This window comes from Canis aureus, chromosome 26, assembly GCF_053574225.1.
Source record: "Canis aureus isolate CA01 chromosome 26, VMU_Caureus_v.1.0, whole genome shotgun sequence".
Classification (NCBI taxonomy): Eukaryota; Metazoa; Chordata; class Mammalia; order Carnivora; family Canidae; genus Canis; species Canis aureus.
Genome location: NC_135636.1, coordinates 40,089,003 through 40,114,383, shown reverse-complemented (window position 1 = coordinate 40,114,383; position 25,381 = coordinate 40,089,003). Strand labels below are relative to the sequence as shown.

Below are 25,381 nucleotides of genomic sequence, written 5' to 3'. Positions count from 1 at the left end.
GGAAGAGGTGGAGTCTGCTTGAGATTCTTTCCCTCTTCCCCTCTAAAATAAATAAAGAGGGGGATACCTGGGTGGCTTAGCGGTTTAGTGCCTGCCTCCGGTCCAGGGCATGATCCTGGAGTCCCGGGATCAAGTCCCACATCGGGCTCCCAGCATGGAGCCTGCTTCTCCCTCTGCCTGTGTCTCTGCCTCTTTCTCTCTCTGTGTCTCTCATGAATAAATAAATAAAATGTTTTAAAAAATCTTTTTAAAAAATTAAAAAGTAAAAAGTAAAAATATTTTTAGACTCAAAATAATTGAGGAAAATAACTATCTAAAACAATTCATTCTCAAAAGATGCCAATATGCCAAAGTAAGCTGAGGTAGGCATTTACTTTAAGTTGTTCTCCTACCTTCTTCTCAAGCCTGAGAAGTATACAATTAATCAACATTTATTGAATGTCCTCAATGTTATTAGTCCCTGGCAGATTCATAAATTCAGCATGATCCTCTAAAAGGATACTCACTAAAGTGACTCTTGATCTCAAGGTCATGAGTTTGAGCCCCACATGGGGTGCAGAGATTACTTAAATAAAATGTTTTAAAGGTTTAAAAACTAAATAATACTAATACTAGAGAAGCAATTAATTTGTTATGCATGGCATCTTGTAGTGGGTACCAAGTGCCAAGCTGGGCAGAACAGACTAGAAGCTTGGCAAAAGAAATAATCACAAGTTCAAATGAATAGGAAAAACACGTAATAAAAGAGCCAGAAATGAACCTTAGATAGTTTGGAAGAAAAATGAAACTAAAGGTTTCTAGTTGTTCAACCCAAAAGCTTCCGAGTCACCCTTGATTCTTCCCTCCTTCTCTACTGCCCTGCCCCACCCTACTGGCCACCCCCCACACTCAATCCATCACAAAATTCTGTTGGCTTACCTTCAAGATACATACTAAATCTGACCATTTCTTATCACCTCCACTACCACCACCTAGGTCTAAGCCAACATTATCTCATACATGGATTACAGTAATAGCCTTCTAGTAAGTCTCCTTACTTCTTGCCCTCTTAAGGCTACTTTTCATAAAACAGCTGAAGGGGATCTCTTTAAAGCCTAATTCAGTTTACTTGTTCTCTGCTAAGCCCTACAGTAAAGAAAGGGTATGGGCACAAAGAAAAATGAATGGAAAGACAGACACACAAAATCTTCAATAATGGAGAATGAAATTTACTGGTAATCTTTATTTGCTCTTTGATTTCTTTATTTTCTCCTTTGTACCTTTCTGTATTTTCCACATGAACATGAATTACTTTTGTAACAAAAAATATAGAGCTTTAGGGGTGCCTGGGTGGCTCAGTGCTTTGGCTCAGGTCATGATCCCGGGGTGGGGGGAAGGGGAGGGGAGTGTCCTGGGATTGAGCCCCATATCAGGCTTCCCGAAGAGAGCCTGCTTTTCCCTCTGCCTATGTCTCTGCCTCTCTGTGTGTCTCTCATGAGTAAATAAATAAAGTCTTTAAAAAAATGAAAGGCTTTACTTGGGGGGGGGGGGGGGCATCAGAAGATCCCTCTGGAAAAAACAAAAATAAAACACCTGCAGTAGTTCTCCACCATGCTCAAAGCAAAAGCTGAAAACATTACAGCCTCTCAGATTTCTTCTCTTACTACTTACTCCTTTATTCACTGTGTTCCAGCACACTAGCCACCTTCTGTTCTTCAAATACACTAAAAATGCTCCTACCAAAGAACCTTTGCACTGGCTGTTCCCTCTGCATAGGTCACTCCCCCGCTCCCCAATATTCAAAAAGCTTACTTCCTGGACACTTTGCTCAAATGCTAATTTCTCAGAGAAAGTTACCATGACTACTCATGGAAAGTGTAAATTCCACAACACACATACACACCACTTTCCAGTCTCCTTATGAGGGTTTTTTTTTTCCATAGTCATTCTGGTCCCTAGTATATCCCTAACATCTAGAGAACAGCCAAACACATAGCTAGCACTCACTAAATCTCTATAGAATAAACTAAAACATGGAAATAGAAATGAGAATTAAAGGATTTTGGACAGTGTAAAAAGGTAAATTCCATGGGGACGCCTGGGTGGCTCAGCAGTTTAGCACCTGCCTTCAGCCCAGAGTGTGATCCTGGAGTCCCGGGACTGAGTCCCATGTCGGCTCCCTGCATGGAGCCTGCTTCTCCCTCTGACTATGTCTCTGCCTGCCTCTCTCTCTGTCACGAATAAATAAATAAAATCTTAAAAAAAAAAAAAAAAGGATGTACACTTCAGGAGTCAAAGACAAAAAAACCAATCTGATAGGAGCAGAGAACTTGGAACAAAGAAGCCTTCCACAGGCAAAGAGACTTTGGTAACAGTGAGTAACTAGAAAAAATGAGAGACTTGAAGGATGGTAAGTTGACAAAAACAAAAAAAGGCTATGGGCCAGAAGAAAACTTAGGTTGAGAGGAAAGGGATAAAATAGTTGGGAGACAAAAAGGGCTGAGAAGAAGAGGGCATGAAGAGGTCAGAAGAGTTATAAATACAGGAGAAGTCCAAGAGGAAGGATGAGACTGTACAGGGAGGAGCAAAAGACCACAGGGAAGAGGTGGAGCCTATGATTATATCAGAATACTGTTGTTCAATTCTAAGACCTAACAATCCTGAAAAATATATACATTATATGCCTTTAATTCCAAAACGTAAATGACTTAGAAGTGTTGATTTTTTTTTTTTAATTTTTATTTATTTATGATAGTCACAGAGAGAGAGAGAGGCAGAGACACAGGCAGAGGGAGAAGCAGGCTCCATGCACTGGGAGCCTGATGTGGGATTCGATCCCGGGTCTCCAGGATCACGCCCTGGGCCAAAGGCAGGCGCCAAACCGCTGCGCCACCCAGGGATCCCAACTTAGAAGTGTTAAAACACACAAAGACGTGTATGTGTATCAGCTGTATCACTTTGAACATTCAAATTCCTCACTGTAAAAATACCTAAGAATTTAAAAGGTTACAGGTGCCTAGCTGGCTCAGTTGGTAAAGCATGTGACTTCTGATATTAGGGTTGTAAGTTCGAGCCCCACACTGGGTATAGAGATTACTTAAAATCAGCCAAATAAGCATCTGACTCTTGATTTCTGCTCAGGTCATGATCTCAGGATTGGGAGACTAAGCTCCATATCAGGCTCCAAACTGGGCATGGAGCCTGTTTAAGATTCTCTCTTTCCCATGGGGCACCTGAGTGGCTAAGTTGGTTACTCTTGGTTTCAGCTCAGGTCACTATCTCAAGGTTGTGGGACTGAGCCCCAACTGGGTACCACATTCCATGGGGAGTCTACTGGAGATTCTCTCCCTCTCCCTCTGCTCCTACCCTCTCTAAAATAAATAAATCTTAAAAAAAAAAAAAAAAAAACTCTCCCTCTGCCACTCCTGCCCTGCACAAAAAAGGATTTAAAAGGTTGAATTCATAAAATTGGAGTTTTTAAATTTCATACCTTAAAACTACTAGTAGGCACTTGCCATGAAACAGATGAAAGATGAAGGAAGGTAGAGGTGGGCAATCCCAATCTTTTAGTAATCTACTCATCATTCTGCTCTGCCAATTTACAGAACTGGGCAACCTGTATTTCCCTCACTAGGAAAACAGTGTAATAGGATTTACCTTGAAATTTGAAATAGCCAAACCACAACACAAATATCAACTTTAATACAAAGTCTACTGACGCTTTGAAACACTAACCTGAGAGAAGTTAAAATGTTTCTTGAATTCACATCAAATTAATATTGAGCTTATGCAAATCTTTTTAAATTTTTTTAGTTTTCTGAGAGTTCAATATAGTATAAAACTCTATATAATAAATATCTACACAGCACTGTAAAATAATGATTTTATGTATCTATATTCTCAGAGGCATAATGAATCTACTAAACAAAAAACAAAAAAAAATTTAAAACAATTTTGAAATCAAAAGTTTTAAGTAACTGTGCAAGTTATGCCCTTATCAGTGTTATGCCACAAATGAAACAAACACACAGTACCTTAGATGTGTGAATGTATGCACTCATCACTAAAAGCTGGCCAAGTGCCATTTTATCATTGATAGAATAGCTTCAAATTCCACTCAGAGCACAACTGCAGTTGCACTGAATCCAGCAGTATAAGCATGCCTGCATGTTATTATGAAGAATCGTGGAAAATTTCACAGGCTGACATCCAGAACGTCTGCGGTTCTTTTCATATTTCTTTCTTCCTGCAAAGTAGTTATTAGACCAGTAGCTGTTTTATTTTTTTTAAGCTGGAAATTTCCACTGTTTTCTTTTTAAACTAGTCTTAAGTGTAAATTACAAAATATTCCAAAATTCCAGCATGATACAAAGAATAATTTAGACAGAGAAGAATTAAAATATCAATCTTCAAATTAGGGTGAGGGGACTAGTAAGCAAACTAAGGTGTCACTCTTTTCAAAGAGTAAAGTGTCTAGGGAAATATTTAGGCAATTTAAGGTTCCAATAATTTAATATAAATTCTAAATGTGATAAATAGCACATTGTGAAGCTGGTATTTTGTCATTAGCTTGTAGGGGAGGCACTCAAAAGCCAATATAGGGGATCCCTGGTTGAGCGCTTGCCTGTGGCCCTGAAGTCCTGGGAATCGAGTCCCACCCCACATCAAGTTCCCTGCATGGAGCCTGCTTCACCCTCTGCCTGTGTCTCTGCCTCTCTCCCTTCCCCCCCCCAACCCCTTTCTCATGAATAAATAAAAGCTTTATAAAAAAAAAAAAAAAAGCTAATATAACCAGTAGAATAGTTAAGCACAGACACCATGAAAAGAGAAGACCGTATATAACAGCTTGGTGAGAAAGGACTATACTATACTAACAGAGGTTAAGTCACAGAGATCAGTAAGGATTCAAGAGGGAAGAATGACAAACCAGCATAACTAAGACTCAAATTTTTAGAAAAGTCTTCAACACTTTTTCATTAGGATTATACCAGACTGATATATTTGATGTTTTTAATCTTACTCTGTAATAATAAATGAGGAAATAGATAAGAACTTATTAAAGAGGTAAAAGGACACATCAAGTTCCCAGCTATTTAAGATGAAAAATGACTTTTAACAGTTAAATACGTAGAAAATTTATTGAGTTTAAGAACTGCTGGGGATCCCTGGGTGGCTCAGCAGTTTGGCGCCTGCCTTTAGCCCAGGGCACGATCCTGGAGTCCCAGGATCAAGTCTCCCCCGTCGGGCTCCTGGCATGGAGCCTGCTTCTCCCTCTACCTGTGTCTCTGCCTCTCTTTCTCTCTATCATAAATAAATGAATAAATCTTAAAAAGAAAAAAAAAAAAAAAAAGAACTGCTATATCCAGGCAGCCCAGGTGGCTCAGCGGTTTAGCACCGCCTTCGGGCCAGGGCCGGATCCTGAAGACCTGGGATCGAGTCCCACATCGGGCTCCCTGCATGGAGCCTGCTTCTCCCTCTGCCTGTGTCTCTGCCTCTCTCTCTCTCTCTCTGTGTCTGTCATGAATAAATAAATAAAATCTTAAAAAAAAAAAAAAAAAGAACTGCTATATCCTAGGTTAACAACTTTAGTTTTTCCTTCCATTTACATGAAGAAATGGGATTTTTATACATTTGCATTACTGTTATCTATGCTTTAAAACAGTTGTTATTCCCCAAAATATACATATAATCAAAAACTTGAGCATTATACCAAAACACTGCTGACCACCAATAAAGATCTGTACCACCAAAGACAGAGAAAATATTTGCAAAATATATCTGATAAAGACATATATCCAGAATATACATTTTAAAAAAGAAACTCTTAAAACTCAGTAACAAAAGCAGGGGGGATAGAGGTAAATCAATAGATCAATAGACCTTTAAGTAACATCTTATTTAGTGGTAAAAGACTGAATACTTACCCACTAAGACTGAGGGTAAGACAAAGATTATCTCCCCAAATTGATCAAACTGATCACAATCAAAATCCCAAGACTGCATTAGTCATTATAATAAAGAAAAAAGAAAAGAAAAGAAAAAGAAAAAGCATACTAATTGAAAAGGTAGAAATAAAATTATTCACAAACATGATTACCTATGGATGTAATCCTAAGCAAACTACATAAAGTTACTAAAAAATGAGTTTAGCAAGGTTACAAAATATACAGTATATAAAAATCACTCATTATTTCTACACACTAACAAAATTATTGGAAAGTTTAAATTTTTTAAATACTACGTACAATCACATTTTAAAATATGGAACTTAGTGATAAATTTGACAGTAAGATCTATATGCTGATAACTACAAAACACTAAGAGAAATTAAAGAAGACCTAAGGAGAGATCTAAGACAAGTTCACAGAAGACACAACATTTTTAAGAAATTGATTCTTCCCAAATTATCAATTGGTTCAATGCAATCACAATCAAAATCACAACAGAGATTCTGCAGAAATCAGCAATATTCTTCTAACTGTATGGAAATAAAAGGCAAAAAGGGCCTACAAGAGCCAAAACAAATGGGAGAAGAAAAGACAAAGTTGGATGATTTACCTTATCTGATTGCAAGACTGGGGTTAAGACAGACAGATAAACTGACCTGCACGTATGTGGTTGATTTTCAACAAAGGTGCCAAGACAATCCAATGGCAAATGTATAATCTTTTCAACAAATGGTGCTGGAAAAATTCAATAGCCATATACCAAAATATGAACCTCAACTCTTATATCATACACAAAAATTAACTCAAATGGCCATATACTCAAATTTAAGAGCTAAATCTATAAAACTTTTAGAAGAAAACATAACAGTAAATCTTAATTACCTTGGGTTTGGCTAAGATTTCTTAAATGCAACAAAAAAGGTATGAACTATAAAATGCAAAAATTAATAAACTGAATTCCAATGACATTAAAAACTTTTGCTCTTCCAAAAAGTTAAGAAAATCAAACAGCATACCACGGTCTCAAAAAAAAAAATCTGTTTTAAAGACAGAATAAGCACGCAAGCAGGGGAAGGGGTGGAGGGGCAGAGGAAGAGAGAGGGCTCCACACTCAGCACAGAGCTCAACACAGGCCTCTATCTCACAATCCTGAGATCATGAGCAGAGCCAAAATCAAGAGGCAGATGCTTAACCAACTGAGCCACCCATGCACCCCTCAAATTAAATATTTCTAAAACATATATCCAAAAAGGTTTGTATCTACAGAACTCTTAAATCTCAATTAGCTAAACCACCCAACTTAAAAATAGCAAAAAATATGAACAGACACCTCACCTTAAACAAGTACATGAAAATATGCTCAACATTATTACTCATTAAGGAAACTCAAATTAAAGCTATGATGAAATACCACTATACACCCACTAGAATGGCTAACGTTAAAAAAAGACTGACCAGGGCAGCCCCAGTAGTGCAGTGGTTTAGCGCCGCCTGCAGCCCAGGGTGTGATCCTGGAGACCCGGGATGGAGTCCCAGGAGTCCCATGTCCGGCTCCCTGCATGGAGCCTGCTTCTCCCTCTGCCTGTGTCTCTGCCCCTCTCTCTGTGTCTCTCTCTCTCTCTGAATAAATATATAAAAAATCTTAAAAAAAAAAAAAAAAAAGACTGACCATATTGAGGAGCCTGGCTGGCTCAGTCGGTATAGCATCTGTGTGACTCTTGATCTTAGGATTGTGAGTTGGAGCCCCATGTTGGGTGTGGAGATCAAAGAAAAATTTTAAATCTTAAAAAAAAAAAAAGAAGAAGAATCAAGACATATAAGATGGTACAACCACTTTGAGAAACAGCTGGCAATTTTTTTAAAAAATTTTTTTAACATTTTATTTATCTTAGAAAGGGGAGGGAGTGAGAAAATTCAAGTGTATGGCAGGTGGCACAGGGAGTGGAGTGGGAGAAAAACTCTCAAGCAGACTTTACGCTGAATACAGAGCCCAACACAAGGGCTTGATCTCACAACCCTGGGATCACCAACCTGAGCTAAAACCAAAAGTCAGACACTTAACTAACTGCACCACCCAGGTGCCCCAGTTTCTTAAAATTTTCAAGTGTTGAACATACACCTAGCATATAACCCATTCTATTCCTATGTATTTACTCAAGAGGAAATAAAAGCCTATGTCCCTACAAATCCTTGTATACAAATGCCACGGAAGCTCTATTTTTCTTAATAAAAGACTGAACACAACCCAAATGTTCATCAACAGTTATCTATGTGAATAGATAAACTGGGATAAAACTATACAAAGAAATAGCACTAATCAATCAAAAATAAAACTACTGATATAAGCAGGGCACCTGCCTGGTTCAGCTGGTAGAGCATGCAACTCCTGGTCTCAGGGCTGTCAAGTTTGAGCCCTGCACTGGGAGTAGAGATTACTTAAAAAGGAATATATAAAAATCTACAGACATATGCAACAACATGGATAAATCTCAATATAACTATACAGTGTTAATTGAAAAAAAAAAAAACCAGCTCCCTTCAAAAAAAAAGTACATAGTACTTCTGGATTTCAGCTCAAAGGAAGCAAAGGTGCAACTATCTTCAGTCATCCCAAATTCAGGCTCATCCAACACCAGATGCCTCCAACATGCTGCCTACCTAAGTTCAACCCCAACCAGATCAAACTCATACCTGAGGTATGCCAGTGAGGAAGTTGATGCCATGTCTGAGCTGGCTCCCAAGATCAGCTCCTAGATCTGTCACCGAAAAAAGGATGGTGATGATATCACTAAGGCACGGGTGATAGGAAGGGTATGAGGATTACAGTGAAACTGACCATTCAGAACAAAAAGGCCCAGACTGAAGTGGTACCTTCTGCCTCTGCTCCGATTATCAAAGACTTCAAGGAACGTCCAATAGGCAGAAAGCAGGAAAAAAACAAGTGAGCGGCCTTTGCCCTATTAACCACAGGAGAAATATTACTTTTGATGAGATTGTCAACACTGCTCAACAGATTAGGCACGTCTTTAGCCAGAAAATTCTCTAGAACCATTAAAGAGATCCTGGGGACTGCCCAGTGTTTGGGCTGCAATGCTGATGGCTGCCACCCTCATGACATCATAGATGACACCAACAGTGGTCCAGTGAAATGGACGACAAAGGAGAACAACAAAGGAGGGATGCTGGGTGGCTCAGCAGTTAAGCATCTGCCTTTGGCTCAGAGTGTGATCCTGGAGTCCCAGGATAGAGTCCCACATCAGGCTCCCTGCATGGAGCCTGCTTCTCCCTCTGCCTATGTCTCTGCCCCTCTCTCTCTCTCTCTGAGTCTCCCATGAATAAATAAATAAAATCTTAAAAAAAACTACAAAGGAAAATATTTCAAGAAAGGATCATCTGACAGGGAGGCAGATAGAATACACGGCAACAATTCAATTTATATGAAATTCTCAAAAAGGTCAATTAATCTTCAGTGACATAAGGGAGATCAGTAATTACAGAAGACTGGGGGAGGAATGGATTTTAAAGAGATACAAAGATACTTCTATTAGAGTCACTACGTATTTTCATATTGTACTTGTGGTGACAGATCACAGGTGGACTTCAATGTCAAAACTCAAATTGCACACTTTAAATATACAGAATTAACTGAATGTCAATTATACCTCAATAAAGTTGAAAAAAAGAAAAAAGTGAACTATAGTGATAGAAGGCAAAAACAGTGGTTGACTGAATACTACAAACCCCAGAAAAGGACTGAATACAAATGGGCAAGATAGAACTTTTAGAGATGTGAATGTTCTGAATCTTGATCGTGGTGGTAGTAACACAGCAGTTTACATCTGTCAAAACAGCACACTTAAAATGGTTCGATTTTAGTATAAGTAAATTATACTTCATAAAAGCAGATATCTACATATTAAAAGCACATCCAAATGTTATATAATTACATTTTAAACACTTTAAACACATGAAACAGTAAATAATCACAACATATTGTAGTTTACCACCTCATTAATCTATGCTACCAGTCTGACATCCTGACTTCATTTTTTTAAGCTTTTATTTGTAAGCAATCTTTATACCCAACACGAGGCTCGAACTCACAACCCCAAGATCAAGAGTCCCATGTTCTTCCAACTAAGCCAGCCAGACCCCCTTTATTTTACATTCTTTAAATTCTTACATGATTTTTTTTTTAGTTACAAAAGAAAAAGAAATCATAAAAGCACAAGAAGAAACACTAAGGGAAACAAGTACTTCTATACACCGCTGGTGGATTCATAAATTGATACAACCTCTACAACCGGGACCTAGTTGCAATTATCTATAAAACTTAAAATTCATACTTCTTAATACTCTAGCATTCTACTTCCAGAAATTCTTATATGCTCTATAACAAAACATGGGAACAAAGAAATACATATGAGGATATTCACTTACAGCTTTGTTTGTAGTAATATGAAACTAAATACAATACATATCCACACAGTGGAATACTGTGTAACCATTAGAAAGAATTTAAAATTATAAAAATAGATATGAAACCTTGCCCAAGATCATTTAAAAAATATACACAATCCAGAACAGGGCTCCTGAGTGCCAATTACATAACTGTTAGTTTTATGAAAATTTATCTACCTAAAAAAAAAAAAAAAAAAATTTATCTACCTATACTTGTACATTTTTTCTGAATGTACACTACACCTTAATATAAAGCTTACCCCCAAAAAAAGTAGCAGAAATTCACTAAATTTAAAAGCTTTTAAACCTATGCATTTATAGGCCTACAGTTAACAGCCTACAGTTAACAATGACTCTACAGTTAACAATAACTCTTAGAGGGGACAGGGATATGGCTGGAAGACAGCTGAGGAAGGATGTCTTTCCACTGAATACCCTTTGGTACCTTGTGAATTTATCCCATGTGCAACAGTTATATATATCAAAAAATATTTTTGAACTGAGACCATTTGCAACCATATATCTGTATGAGTTGGGATTTTCATAATACAGAAATAAACTAGAGACAGAGATGGATTTAGATCCATAATAGTTCTTCATAACCCAATTTCAAATTTTTATATTCATCACAGCAATCTCATTTCCACTGCCTTTATAACCAGCAGTTTAAAATTCAACAAAATAAATTTTAATAAAATCACATTTTCTATTTTGAACAGGGTTTTGTAGAAGACTTCATTTGAAGAAAAAAAAAGGGCTCTACAGTACAAAAGACTGTTAAATGAGATGATATACATTAAACACCCAACACTGTCCAAGTATATAGGCTTGGATAAATGGTAGCTTTTATCTTTTATATCTAAGAATATGAATCAGCACACAGGAAAAAGAATTTTACTAGAGTAAAAGCAGGTAAAACAGAACAAGGGAAACTTAACAGCTAAAGTACAAAATTCATAGAATTAAGGAGATAATGCTGGAAATACAGATTAAGAGTCAGATTATGAAAGGCTTTGGGCACACCAGGGGAAGGAGTTTAGTTTCATACTTAGACAAAAGACTATAGATCTCATGCCTTCAAACAGTCAAACATGCAAAGTTTTGTTGTTGTTGTTTTTAAGATTTTATCTATTTATTCATGAGACAGAGGCAGAGACACAGGCAGAGGGAGAAGCAGGCTCCACGCAAGGAGCCCGATGTGGAACTTGATCCCAGGACTCCAGGATCACACCCTGAGCCAATGGCAGATGCTCAACCGCTGAGCCACCTAGGCGGCCCCAGAGATAAGTTTTTAAAAGGTAAATAAGAGTGAAACCTGGGTGGCTCAGTGGTCCTGGGATCGAGTCTTGCATCAGGCTCCCCAGAGGGACCCTGCTACTCATTCTGCCCATGACTCTGCCTCTCTCAGTCTCTTAGGCATAGAGATTACCTTTATAACAATAAATAACAAAGGAGAAAGGCTCTGTCACAAAAAACAGTTGCCCCTCTGGAGGCAACTAGGTAAGAGCCATTAAAGTTTTAAATGTTTATTTCCTTTGATTCAGAAATTTCATTTCTAAGATGCCTATACTGAGATATACTCAAGCCTACACACAGATCTACATATAGTTCACTGCAGTATCAATCAAAATAGTAAAAGACTGGAAACAGCAATGCAGAACTGGTTAAAATAAGTTACACACAAAATCCATTTGTACAGTGGAATATTATACAGCTTTTTAAAAATGTGAGATATATAGAAGGCTCTCCAAGTTCTTTTGTTAAGTGAAAATAGTAGGAGCCCCACTTTAATCAGAAATAGAGGGAGGACAGCCCACGTGGCTCAGCAGTTTAGTGCCGCCTTTGGCCCAGGAGTGATCCTGGAACCCCAGGATTGGGTCCCATGTCCGGCTACCTACATGGAGCCTGCTTCTCCCTCTACCTGTGTCTCTGCCTCTGTGTGTGTGTGTGTGTGTGTGTGTGTGTATCTCTCATGAATAAATAAATAAAATCTTCAAAAAAAAAAAAAAAAAGAGGGAGTGGGAGAGATTAGGAAAAAGATACTGGAGAGAGACATCCACAACTATACGTACAGAATATCCTCTAACTTCAGTAACCTTTGGAAAGGGGGGTAGTTATAAAGACCAAAGACTTGGGGGACCAGGATCCTTACTTTTTCAAGGTATACCACCTTTTTGTACTGCTTCAATTCTATCATGTTTATGCCTCCTTTTCAATTAAAAATATTTTTAAACATTTTTTAATTTTTTTTAATGTAACTAAGCACTACAGAATAAAAGATGTGGGAAAGAAAGATCAGAAGCAGTAATTAAGACCCTTTAGGTCTACCTATCTCCTCCATGAAGCATTCCCTAACAATTCCAGTTGAAAATGACCTTTTCTTCCTCTGAACTTTTGAACCACTTATATTGTTGCAACTATATTTTTTCAATTATACTTATTTCTCAGCTAGATTATAAGCTCCTAGATCACAAAGAGATTTTAATGCCTACAATACTTAGCACAATTCTTTGGAGAACAGTGATACTGAATACAAACATCTGACAACTTACAGGACTGTCAGTCCTACAGCATTTGGTAAATATGAATGCATGCAAGACCCAGACATGATTTATCTGGGACAACTCTATGAGGGAGACATACATCCCAAGCAAATCCTTAGGACTCTAATTTTATCCCAATATCCAAATAGAAAAGCTGACCTGAGGGACACCTGGGTGGCTCAGCAGTTGAGCATCTGCCTTTGGCTCAGGTTGCTCAGGTCGTGATCCCGGAGTCCCTGACCCAGTACTACATCGGGCTCCCTGTGGGGGGCCTGCTTCTCCCTCTGCCTTCTCTCTGTCTCTCATGAATAAATAAAATCTTTAAAAAAAGAAAAAAAGAAAAACTGACTTGAGAGTTAGAACTCTAGAAACTTTCATATCCAAACACCAAGCATTTGAACTTAATGAATATATTTGAAAAAATAATAGATTTAAAAAAAAATAATAATAATAGATTTCAAAAGCTTAAAAGAAATGGTCCCCACCTCAAAAAATTGACAATTTGACTGACTCTGTCCTACCAATCAATACTGACTCCTGTGCATGTGAGGAGATAATAAAGACTCATATCCGAAAATAAGAACTATATTTTCAGCTGTGGTGGCCTAGGAAATTTACTTAAATAGGATCTGAACTGGACCTTGAAGACTAGGCCTAGATAACAAGGGAGAAGAGGCAGAAAGCAGCAGTGTGATTGACACAAGGGACAACACAAATAGGAAAACTGAGTTTAAAAAGACTATGTTAACAACTGATACTAGGTTAAGGAGGATTGTACTCTGCAGATTTATAAGCAAAAACTGTAATCAAAATGATGTTTACTAAGTACAGAGATGGGGATCCCTGGATGGCTCAGCGGTTTAGCGCCTGCCTTCGGCCCAGGGCATGATCCTGGAGTCCTGCGATCGAGTCCCACGTCAGGCTCCCTGCATGGAGCTTGCTTCTCACTCTGCCTGTGTCTCTGCCTCTCTCTCTCCCTCTCTCTATCTCATGAATAAATAAAATCTTTTTAAAATAATAATAATAATAAGTACAGAGAGGACTTAGGGAAAGAACAGAGACTACTTTGAAAGCTGTTACATAACCTAGAAATAAAGGGCCTGAATTACAGTTTTAGAAAAAAATTTTTTTTTTTTTTATGATAGTCACAGAGAGAGAGAGAGAGAGAGGCAGAGACATAGGCAGAGGGAGAAGCAGGCTCCATGCACCGGGAGCCCGGCGTGGGATTCGATCCCGGGTCTCCAGGATCGTGCCATGGGCCAAAGGCAGGCACCAAACCGCTGCGCCACCCAGGGATCCCTACAGTGTTAGAAATTGTAATGAAAATGTATTTAAGGGGTGCCTGGGTGGCTCAGTCAATTAAGTGTCGGCCTTCAGCTCAGGTCATGATCCCAGGATTGTAAGATTGAGCAGGGAGCCTGCTGCTCCACTTGCTTGTGCTCTATGTCAAATAAAATCTTTTAAAAAACATATATGTATACATAAATATATTTAAGAGAAATATATCAATAGGATTCTGAAAAAACAAAACCAGGTTTATTCAAATCCACTCACTTAACACATTGAATATTTAAATGACCAAGTCTTAAAATGCCTTACCTCTGAATTCTTGCTAATGATCTCTCACCAACAGAAATTGCTCACTCCATATTAAAATCTTACTCATTCTTCAAAGATCTGCATCCAGATCACCTGGTCAGAAGTAGTCCCTTTCCCCCTCTGAACTTCTTGACTTCATAAGCAAAATTGATTGCCTTGTACTGAAGTGATGTGAATACCTGATTGATTGTGTGCACTTGGAGGTCAAAACCTTAACTCTCACAGTGCCTTAAACACTACAAGCTTAATAAACACTGGTTAAGTATGTGTGTACGGAGAGTGGGCAAGCGCCAAACAGTAGCAAATTAAAGATGATTAAAGCTTAAGGCCTCATGGCTAAGAGAATGGTCTTAGGAAAAATCAGTTTAAAAAGTAACATTTGGGAAGATTTTGTACTTTGAGGGAAGAAAAAGAAAACTGGAATTTACTGGACAAGTTCACAATTCCAGGTTCACCTAACTTGGGATCCATCCACCTTCTACCAATCTAGATGTGGTTGTGCACTTTGAAAGTAGCTTCCTGAATTCATTTTACTGATTCCTGATAGTACTCTTAAAACTTAGTATAGTAATAGTCTTATTACATGAAGAAGATACTATATTACTGGCCCTCCAATGGATGCAACATCTGTGTGCAGTTATTTTTCTCACTAGCAAAGTTAGATTTTCCTAGATGCAGCCAAACACTTGCTCTGACAGTAACAGGGCCAACTACCTTGGCTGGGATGAAAGTCTTACAAAACACCATGAACCTATATGAAGCAGAAGGTGTTTAGACTAACGACACAATTTGGTGAAGAGAATACTGGGTAATCCTTAAAACATTTTCAAATAAAGTTGCCAAATTTCAATCTGGAAACAAAATCAAGCTGATACAGCTACTCTACAGTGACTTAAATTCAATAATCCATTTCACTGATGACAGTTTTACTGAGAGTAAAGAAAAATATGACTTTATTTTCTTACAACAGAAGGAGGGGGCTGAAAACTCTCTCCCCCTCCCACTTACAAAGGCACACGTGTGCAAGCATGCACTCTGCAGCTCGTAGCATATACTACAGTGAAGTCAGGAGCTCAGTCATCCACTCCAAACTGATGAGTCAGCATTGACAGGTTACCATTATCTGGTATAAAGAGCGTAATCCATTTAATGTTTGACCAAGAAAACATAAATATAAGGCTATTCTACATATCTATACCATGCTTTAAGTTTATAGAATTTTCCAATATAATGAACCTTGGAAGAATATATACTCCACCCTCTTTGTTTTATAAATTTCAAGAAAGACCTAGGGATTAATTTGCAGGAAGCTTACAGTACTAGTTTACAAATTATTCTCAATTCTTCACAGGTAAGTATCATTTTCAAAGTAACAAGCAAACAAATGATACTGATTAGGTAACAAAGGGGAAATATTCAAAGGCTTTCACATGTAAACTTATATATATACATATATATGTTTATTTTTATTCATCTCTACACTCGTTGTGGGGGTCGAACCCATGGCCTGGAGATCAAGAGTCACATGCTTATCTGAGCCAGCCAGGTACCCTGAGATTTTTTTTTTTTTAAGTTGTTTTAAAACCAAAGTATGATCATGCTGTTCTTTCCACCAGTAACAACTCTCATTTATAAAAATATCAGTTTAGGACACTTAGATTATGATAAATACTTCCTCTCAAAGTAAAAATAATTTGGTTTTAGATTTTACTTAAACAGAATAGTAAAGAATATTTACTCCAAAAGCCTCTCCTTTTTTTTTGTTAGAACTCTTTCTTCCCCTCCCCATGCTTTCTCCTCTTTTGTGCTCAAGTTCTCAAATGCATAAGATGGAGGAACAATACCACAATGCAACTGCAGGCTTCCTGCCTACTAGCCAGTCATTATTCTTGACTCAAGAACTTTCAAAACACTGCTTGGGTTGCTTTGAGATTCCCTCTTTCAGATTTTCCCTCCTTCATGGAACATCTACTTAAAAGAATGACTTCAAAAATGTCTTGCTGCACCCAATCACAACTCTCTAAGCAAAATAAAAATGCTAGCCTTAGATATGAAGGTGGGATACAAATGCCTTAAATTCGAACACCAATTTCAAAGTACAGGACAGGAAAAAAAAGTATTTCTGGCCAAGCATTATAGTACTTTTCTCATTAATCTTGTTTCTGAAAAATTCATATTTATGACTACTAAACTGCCATCACTTTTTTTTTTTTAACATCATTCGGATCTCTATCTCAAACTACACTGTAATCAATGGAAAAGTGCTACCCTAATTATAACTGACAAAGTAAAGTTCAAAACAAATTGGAGTATACTCATTTATTTTTTTTTATTCATTTATTTTAAAAAGCTATCAAGGGCAGGAAAAATTACCAGCAGCAGTCACCTGGAAACCTAGGGAATTTCCCATTTCCTCTGACCACACTTTGATGGTGGCAGTAGTACTTAAAAATTTATTTGATTGTTGAGATAAACCAATGGAGCTACTTTATACTGAGACATGGGGGTGTTGGGAAGGGGGATAAATTATATGCCCAGTTCAGCATAAGTTCTTTCCTTTTTAAAGGCAAAAGCATTAAATATGAAAGTCAAACACATTGGTTTACGAGTAACAACTTGTCAAATTGTTACAATAAAAATTTTTCCAACGCCTCTAACAAAAACAAAAAGACTAATCTATTTCAAACAATATTCAAAAAAGCTCAATTCCAGTACAACAAAATAATTTAGCTAGTCCCCTGGAGTTTGTTATAATGGGATTTAACCTGTACACTCAACATTCAATTAACCATGAGGCTTATCCTAATTGAGGATTATGCTGACTTCTGCAGTCTTTTCCCATCTATCCATCTACCACTCCTACTCAGCTGCCATAGCTACCAAAAGCAAAGCCCCAGGGAGCAGTAGATTATCCATTACTATGTGGTACCCATGCCAATATTCCCTTTTCATTCTTATGTGGATGATGAAGAGTTAAATTTAGTAATCTAATCAGCCTAATTTCCAAAAAGTGGAACTTCAGAACCCTTACTCATAGCCTCTAACCAAAGAAATTAAACATTTTAGAAGAATACCTTCATAAGAGCAGACAAGAAGTTACCCTTCAAAAACAAGTAAAAAAAAAAAGTCACACTTTTCTAGAACATATTGATAAAAAAAAATTAATGGAAAAAATAGGGCACAGACATCCTAATGAAAACTAGGAAAAAAGACTAACAGAAAAGACTAGTCCATTTGCACTTAAAATATTCTTTGAAATGCATAAAATCCATTTGCCAGATAGGTCAGACTTTCCTTTGCCTATAAGCCACATTTACTACAGTTAAATAAACCTTAATTACGCCCCCCCCCCCCCCCCCCCCCGCCTAAACTGACCTAGGCCAGCAGAACCTACCAAACTGAGTTAATGCTGACAAAGTTGGAACCCAGCAGTACACAGTCTAAGAAGATTATCCAGTTTGTGGATAAATCAGCCTCCTAGACAGCGCAGGTCTTCCTTTCAACTCCTGCTGTGTATCTTCTGGCCATTTTCCTGTTCATTTAACAACTCTCTACCAGAAGGTAGGAAAGGGAAAGGCGATTAAATTCAAGTCAATTCCATCATTTGTTAGGAGCTGAAAATAAGGTTAGACTCAGGATAAACTGCACCTTAGCCCAAAACAATCTCCCAGAAATCCTATCAGAAAACCAGTGGACTAAATGAATTTCTCTAACAAACACTAACAAAATGAAGGAATGAGCCTCATTACAATAGAGCCCCTCCTCCACTTTAACAGAGAAATGTTCATTTTGTAATCCCCTCCTCTGACCCCCAAAAAAAGCACTCAATAAAATGGAAGAAAATGCCTATATTTTACTGCAGTACTCAATCTCAATGCTATCCCTAAGGATCTAAATTAATATACAGTCACCTATTTCTTTAATCTGATGAACTATAAGAAGGAAAGTAAATATGCATTTCCAATACTAATTTTCTGCTCCCAGAGCTTTAACCACTCAACAATAAAAAAAAAGAATATTCTGCACTACAGAATATATAGTAAGTTCAAACCAAACTAGGACAGGTCCTGTCTGGTTTAACCTATGAGAAACTTGTCAACATGATCAACAACTAGTTTTTCTAGTCCTATATATCATTAGAGTAACAACTGCATTAAACTGTGGTCGCTTTCCAGTGTAGACAGCCACTGGAGGCTACTCATTCCAAACTTGCAACAAATCAAGTTTTCAAAAGTAGTCTACATCTTCAGGCCAAGGCTCGAAATTATATACTCTAAAAAAAAAAAGGTAAAAAGAAACCCTAAAGCCATTTATTTTAATACCAATTCAGCATAGGACAATAGCAGTTTGGTTTTCTATCTTACCCTACAGACCAAACTAAAATATTCTTAAAATCTTTTTTAAAGAATTCTAAAAAACATAGTCTTTAAAAAAACTATTCTAGGGATCCCTGGGTGGCGCAGCGGTTTGGCGCCTGCCTTTGGCCCAGGGCGCTATCCTGGAGTCCCAGGATCGAATCCCGCGTCGGGCTCCCGGTGCATGGAGCCTGCTTCTCTCTCTGCCTGTGTCTCTGCCTCTCTCTCTCTCTCTGACTATCATAAGTAAAAAAAAAAAATTTTTAAAATTAAAAAAAAAAAATAAACTATTCTAGAATAATACAGTTAAAAAAAAAAAAAAAAACTTTATACTATGTCCCTGACATAGTAAGAAAGTTTATTTCAAAAGACCCATCAAGAAGGTTTTATTAGGGATCCCTGGGTGGCGCAGCAGTTTGGCACCTGCCTTTGACCCAGGGCGCGATCCTGGAGACCCGGGATCGAATCCCACGTCGGACTCCCGGTGCATGGAGCCTGCTTCTCCCTCTGCCTATGTCTCTGCCTCTTTCTCTCTCTGTGTGACTATCATAAATAAATAAAAAATTTTTTTAAAAAAAAAGAAGGTTTTATTAGTAAGTAATCATCTCAAAAACTATTTTTTATTTCGCATCTCCTAGAAAAAAGATCCAGGGTCCAGCAATACACTCACTCCTTACTGAATAAATTCTAATTTATTTGTCTAGAGATGGGGCAGGATTTATTGAAATACTGTTATATAGGGATAAAAATTTATCCCTGATATGAGAAATAACGCATACCCGGAAGGATACACAGTATACTCAATTTCAAAATATAGTGAATTTATTTAACACAATCCCTAATAGCCTAAACTCTAATGTCATTGAATTTTTTTTTAAGATTTTATTTATTTATTCATGAGAGACCGAGAGAGAGAGAGAGAGAGAGAGAGGCAGAGACACAGGCAGAGGGAGAAGCAGGCTCCATGTAGGGAGCCTGCTGTGGGACTCAATCCCAGGTCTCCAGGATCGCCCTGGATTGAAGGCAGCACTAAACCACTGAGCCACCCAGGCTGCCCATCATTGAATTTTTTTAATGAATTGTTAGTGTTGGTAAATTTAAAACCACCATTCTAAAACTTACAAAAATAGAAATCCTGTTAATTATGCTGAGGCTGTTTTGTATTTTTGAAGCCTCTGCAGGTAAGGAATATTTTACCTTAATATTTCATACAACTGCTCTAGATTACAGCTTCCCACCTATTCTACAATCCTCATGTCCAAAATGTAGTTCTATATGCTAGAGGCTGGCATACGCCTCTATTTTTTTTTTTAATACTGATTGGACAATTAAGTCACTTCTACCAATACATAAAATACCACTATAATTTAGGATCACAGGCAACCTAGATTACTGCTCATTTAAATGCAGAACCTGAAGCAACCTCCAGTGACAGGAGCTATAGTGTTCAATATCATTTTACATGTTACAGAGGCTTCACCTTACATACAAACAATGAACCCTGGCAGCCTTCTTCATCCTAAAGCCCCACAGATTGTTACTTCTTTAAAGGTGTTGGTAGTATAGAAGGCAACATAAGCAGTGTTAAGTTCAGAAGCCTTTTCTTAATGGCTATCAACATTTGTTCAAGAGGAGTGAAAAGAAAACATTATTCCCACCACATTTTCCCTCTCTTCTGTTCATTTTATTTTCCTGCTTTTGGTACCCAGCAAGATTATGTTTCAACTAAAAATCTTAAGATAATTATTCCAAACACCAAAGATACTCTAGAAACCAGCAGTAGTCACCTACTAGGAGCCTCCAAGGAGCTCAAATTGGAGGGCTTACCGGAGAGACTCATTTTTCAATGTTTGTGTACCTTTCCAGTTGGATTTTATATCTGGTATAACTGAGCAATAATTTAAATTTTTTCCCAAGAACAAACATTTCATGAACTTCCAGATTTCTGTTTAACATTGTAGTTTATGCAGCATTCACAAGACCTGTGTTTGGGAGTTTTTTGGGGAGCCTTAAGGTTGGAGTTTTTGTTGGTATTTTTTTTCCCCCCTTTTGGTTTTTTTTTTTTTTTTTGTCGTCATCCTCTATACAACCTGCTGCAAAGCATACAGAAGCTTTTTTTTTTTTTTTTTTTCCTTTGCAGCCAAGGGCCGGTTAGGTGGATCCGAGCCCAGGCATTTAAATCAAGGAGATGCATGCAGCAATCTCACTCAATACTACTACCACTCACTCATCTCATTCAAATCCATTTAAACCCACTGCAGCAAGACAGCTGGTACTCACTCGCCTTCCTGTTTCTTTACGGTACAGGCTTAATAACAAAAACAGGTTGGCTTTGAAGCGCTGCTCAAAAACTGCAAAAAAAAAAAAAAAAAAAAAAAAAAAAAAAAAAGGAAGTCTTCACATTCGGGAGGGGGAGGGGGGAAAAAAGTTTCGACTTCGGGAGAATTTCATACCTTTCGTGTCATTCCATTTTGGAATCCTGAACTCCTCCTGCTAAGTGAGGTTTTGCAACGATGCTTTCTCCCTCTCACGACTGCTCTTTTGGTTAACTTTTCCACCCCGAGTGCCCTCAAACTAGAAGCAACTAAGCCTTCCAACGGCTCCTGGCTTTTTGCTTGTGGTTTGTGTTGTGTTGTTTTTTGTTTTTTGTTTTTTGTTTTTTTGGAGGGGGGGGTGTTTTCTGTTTCGTTTTTTTGTTTTTTTAAGGCATGTGCAAGACAATTTAAATCATCACAAACTGAACCAATGTATGGGAAGATGAGAGATGGGGACGAGGTGGTGGTGGAGGGGGGGGCGGGGGGGGTAGTAACTAGTGATAATAAAAATAAAAGACAGCCAAAGCGCCCAAAATCTGATCCACCAACTTCCCACTTGCCATTTCCCCAACCTTCACAGCAGAGGTAGAGGGGGAAAAAAAAAAAAAAATGCCTTTTCACGGAGAAAAACTGTGGAGAACCTACCCTTGGCCAGAATGAAATTCCGCAGATAACTCGAGTTAAAATATTAAAAACGCCTCTCAAGTGCAGGAGGGAGAAGAGCCGCAAAACGCAGGGCGACTGTGAGCGCGACTCGGAGGCTGGCGGCTGGCGGCAGGCGTGGGGGTCGGTGGGGTCCGCGCCCCCCCCCGCCCCCTAATTCTCCCGGAGAACTGCGGGGGCGCTGAGGCAGCGGGAGGAGGGGGCGCGGGAGCGTCCTGAGGCAGCCCCGGGGGCTGGGGGGGGACAAAACTTCAGGGACGGGAGGGCAAAGTGGGCCCCCCACGGCCCCCCCCAGCCCGTCGGGGCGACCCCGCCGCGTGCGGACCCCTCAGACCCCCGGGCCGGCTGCCGCCCCACCTCGGCTCCCCTTCCCGGCCGCCGGCCGCCCCCGGCTGCGGGGCCCCGACGCCCCGAAAGTACCTCAGCGCGCCCCCCCCCCCCCGCCCGGCGCGCCCCTCAGCGCCTCAGCCGAGCCGCAGCCGCCGGCTCGCGGCAGCCCCCGGACTCGCCCTCTTTCCCTCCGCCTCGCACTCCACCCCCTCGCCCGCCACCGCTCCTCCTTTATCTCCACTCACCGCCCGCCGCCATTTTCCTCGCAGCTCCGCTTTAAATCGGAAACTCGCCGCTCAGCCCGCAGCCGCCGCCACTGCCGCCGCCGCCGCCGCCGCCACCGACTCAGCCGCCGCGGCCGCCGCCGTCGCTGTGGAGGGGCTGAGGCGGCAGCGGCTGGAGCCGCGCGCGGGGGCCTCCGGGATATGTAGTCCCGAGGCCACGCCCAGCACTACCGGTCCCAGGGGGCCTTGCGCGGCCGGGCTCGCGGGGCGCGAGGGCGTGGTGGTGCCGGTGGTGGTGCTGGCGGTGGTGATGCGGCGGACCCTCCGGCCGCTCTCCTCCGCCCCACTGCCTGGCAGCTGCGGCGGGCGCCGGAGGACGACAGTACAAGCCCTAGCCCTGCCCTTGATCTTGTCCCACTTGCTTTCGCCCCGTGATATTTAGCATTTACGAACCTTTTATTGTGTGCCAGGTACCGATCCTCAAAACAAGCATCCATCCCTTTGGGGTCAGCTGTTCAGATGAGCAAACTGAGGCACAAGGTCAGAAGACACCAGGTTGTTCGTTAGATGCTAAAGCCTCTGGCTGAAAGGTTGTTTGGCAATAGTGTGTTCACTGTATGGTCAGTCCGTGTCATCCCATGAAGTAGCTTGCTTTGCAGTGGACGCAACTGGAAGACACCCCTAAACCGAGAGATCTTTTTTTAAGATATTTATTCATTCATTCATTCATTCATTCATTCATTCATTTATGAGAGACACACAGAGAGGCAGAGACATAGGCAGAGGGAGAAGCCCGCTCCCTGCAGAGAGCCCCATCCCAAGACCTTGGGATCATGACCTGAGCCAAAGGCAGACGCTCAACCACTGAGCCACCCAGGCATCCCCTAAACTGAAAGATCTAATACCAACACTATGGCTTAGCCTCGCCAATAATAGATCAAACTGACATGTGTCTCCTGATATGATGCAATGGGACCGGCCCTATGCCCCCTCTGTAGTAACCTTGTCCCTAAAAAATAGCTAACCTGAACCCAACTAAGGAGAAACAATCCAACAAACCCAGAATGTGGAGCATGCTACAAAACACCCTGCCTGGACTCTTAAAAATATCAAAGCAGGAGAAGGGTGAAAACCAAACGCATTAGGCAAGCCTCGATTAGATCAAGGGGTTTTTTTTTTTCCTTAATGTAAAAAGGACTTTGGGAGGGAAGTTTTAATATGGACTACGTATTAGATAATGCTATTGAATCAGTGCTGTGTTGCATGTGAACGAATAGAATAAAATAACCGCCTTATGCTCCACCACCACCATTTCCCACCTGGACTGTGGTAGTAGCTTCCTCACTGTTCTCGGTGCTTCCATTCTAGCTTTTCTACCTGGAGTCTCTTCTCAACATAGCAGCCAGAGAGATCCTGGTAAAAACCGAGTCACTTGAGGTCTGTCACCCAAAATCTTTGCAGTAACCTGCAAAGCCCCACATAACCTTTCTCCTCTTGGTCGTCTCTCATTTCTTGTCCAGCTCACTGCTGTATTTCGGGTCCCCTGGCCTCCTTGGGGTGCCCTCCAACATGCCTAGCACACCCTGGCCTCAGAGACCTTGCATTTGTTACTTCTTCCTAGTTCACTTCTTCCCCTGGAAAGTTTACATCTCTCCCTCCCTCATCATCTCCATGATCATTGTCCAAATGTCACTTCTTCGGTGAGGGCTTCCCTGACTTTTCTATTTTATAAAAATCTTATTTATTTATTTATTTATTTATTTATTTATTTACTTACTTATTTATTTTTGAGAGAGAGAAAGAGCATGCATGAGCCCAGGGGAAGGGACAGGAGAGAATCTTCAGGCTGACTCCCCTCTGAGCACTGAGTCCCACACAGGACTTGATCCCATGACCCATGAGATCACAACCTGAGCCTAAACCAAGAGTGCAACACCCAGACTCCCAACTGAACTAAGCCACCCAGGTACCCTGATTTCTCTATTTTAAATTCCTGCCCACTGCAATCCCAGCTTTCTCTATCCCTCTTCCCTGCCTCATTTTTCTTTGTAGCACTTTTTATCATTGGAAATACCATGTATTTTTGTTTACTTATGGCATTTAATATCTGTTTTCCTCATTAGGTTGAAACTCCTCGAAGGCAGGGCTTCTATCTCTTTTGTTCTCTGGTGTATTCTCAACACCCCCTACATCAGCAATAGTACACACTCAGACAGTATATGCTATTGGGTTCAACAGGTAATAAATACTATGTTAGATGTTGAGAATCCGGAGATGAATGCTAAGACCCCACATGAACTTTCACTTGAACAACTACAGCTGTCCTGCCACCCTCCTTGATTCTCCCTTTAGTAATCCCATAAACCATTCCCCATACAGTAGCCAGAGGGATCTTTGAAAAATCACATACTAAATGATGTTGCTTCCAACCTGAACATATTCCAGTAACATCCTATTGCATTTAGGATAAAACCCAGACCATAATTACTCGGTGTCTCCTTCCCTCTCTGATCTCAGATAATACATCTTTTCTCATTTCTTACTCCATGCCAGACACTAACATTCCTGATGTTTCCTGAGCTTTCCAAGCAAGCGTCAGGTCCTTTCACTTACTATTCCATTTGCTGTCTGGAATTTTCATTCTTTCTAGCTGGCTCCCTATTGTCATTCAAATCTCTGCTTCCTGTTGTCATTGGGGTAGATCTTCTAAACCATAAGCTCCAAGAGGGCAAGACATTTGTTCAGTTCACTACAGTGTCTCTAGCACCTAGATTAGTGTCTGGCCTATAGTAGCTATTTAAATATTTGTGAAAGAGGGCACCTGGTGACTCAGTCAGTTAAGCATCTGATTCTTGGCTTCTGCTCAGGTCATGACCTCAGGGTCCTGGGATCAAGACCCACCCTAGGTCTACCCTCATTAGGGAGTCTGCTGGAGATTCTCTCTCCAGCTTCCTCTGGTTCCTC

At 39.9% G+C, this 25,381-nt stretch overlaps 1 protein-coding gene across 6 annotated transcripts in view; it reads right to left on the bottom strand.

Moving 5' to 3' along the window:
* The window catches only part of NCOA3 (nuclear receptor coactivator 3), a 146,067-nt gene extending 123,485 nt beyond the window's left edge, over positions 1 to 22,582 (bottom strand). For 3 of the 6 annotated variants that reach the window (XM_077873481.1, XM_077873487.1, XM_077873484.1), the window contains exon 1: positions 22,439 to 22,582. The gene's annotated coding sequence lies outside the window, so the exon portion shown is untranslated. Of the gene's footprint in view, positions 1 to 21,165; positions 21,237 to 22,438 lie in introns of all 6 variants that reach the window. The other 3 variants (XM_077873482.1, XM_077873485.1, XM_077873486.1) reach the window with 2 other exon arrangements.
* Between the last annotated feature and the right edge of the window lie 2,799 nt (positions 22,583 to 25,381).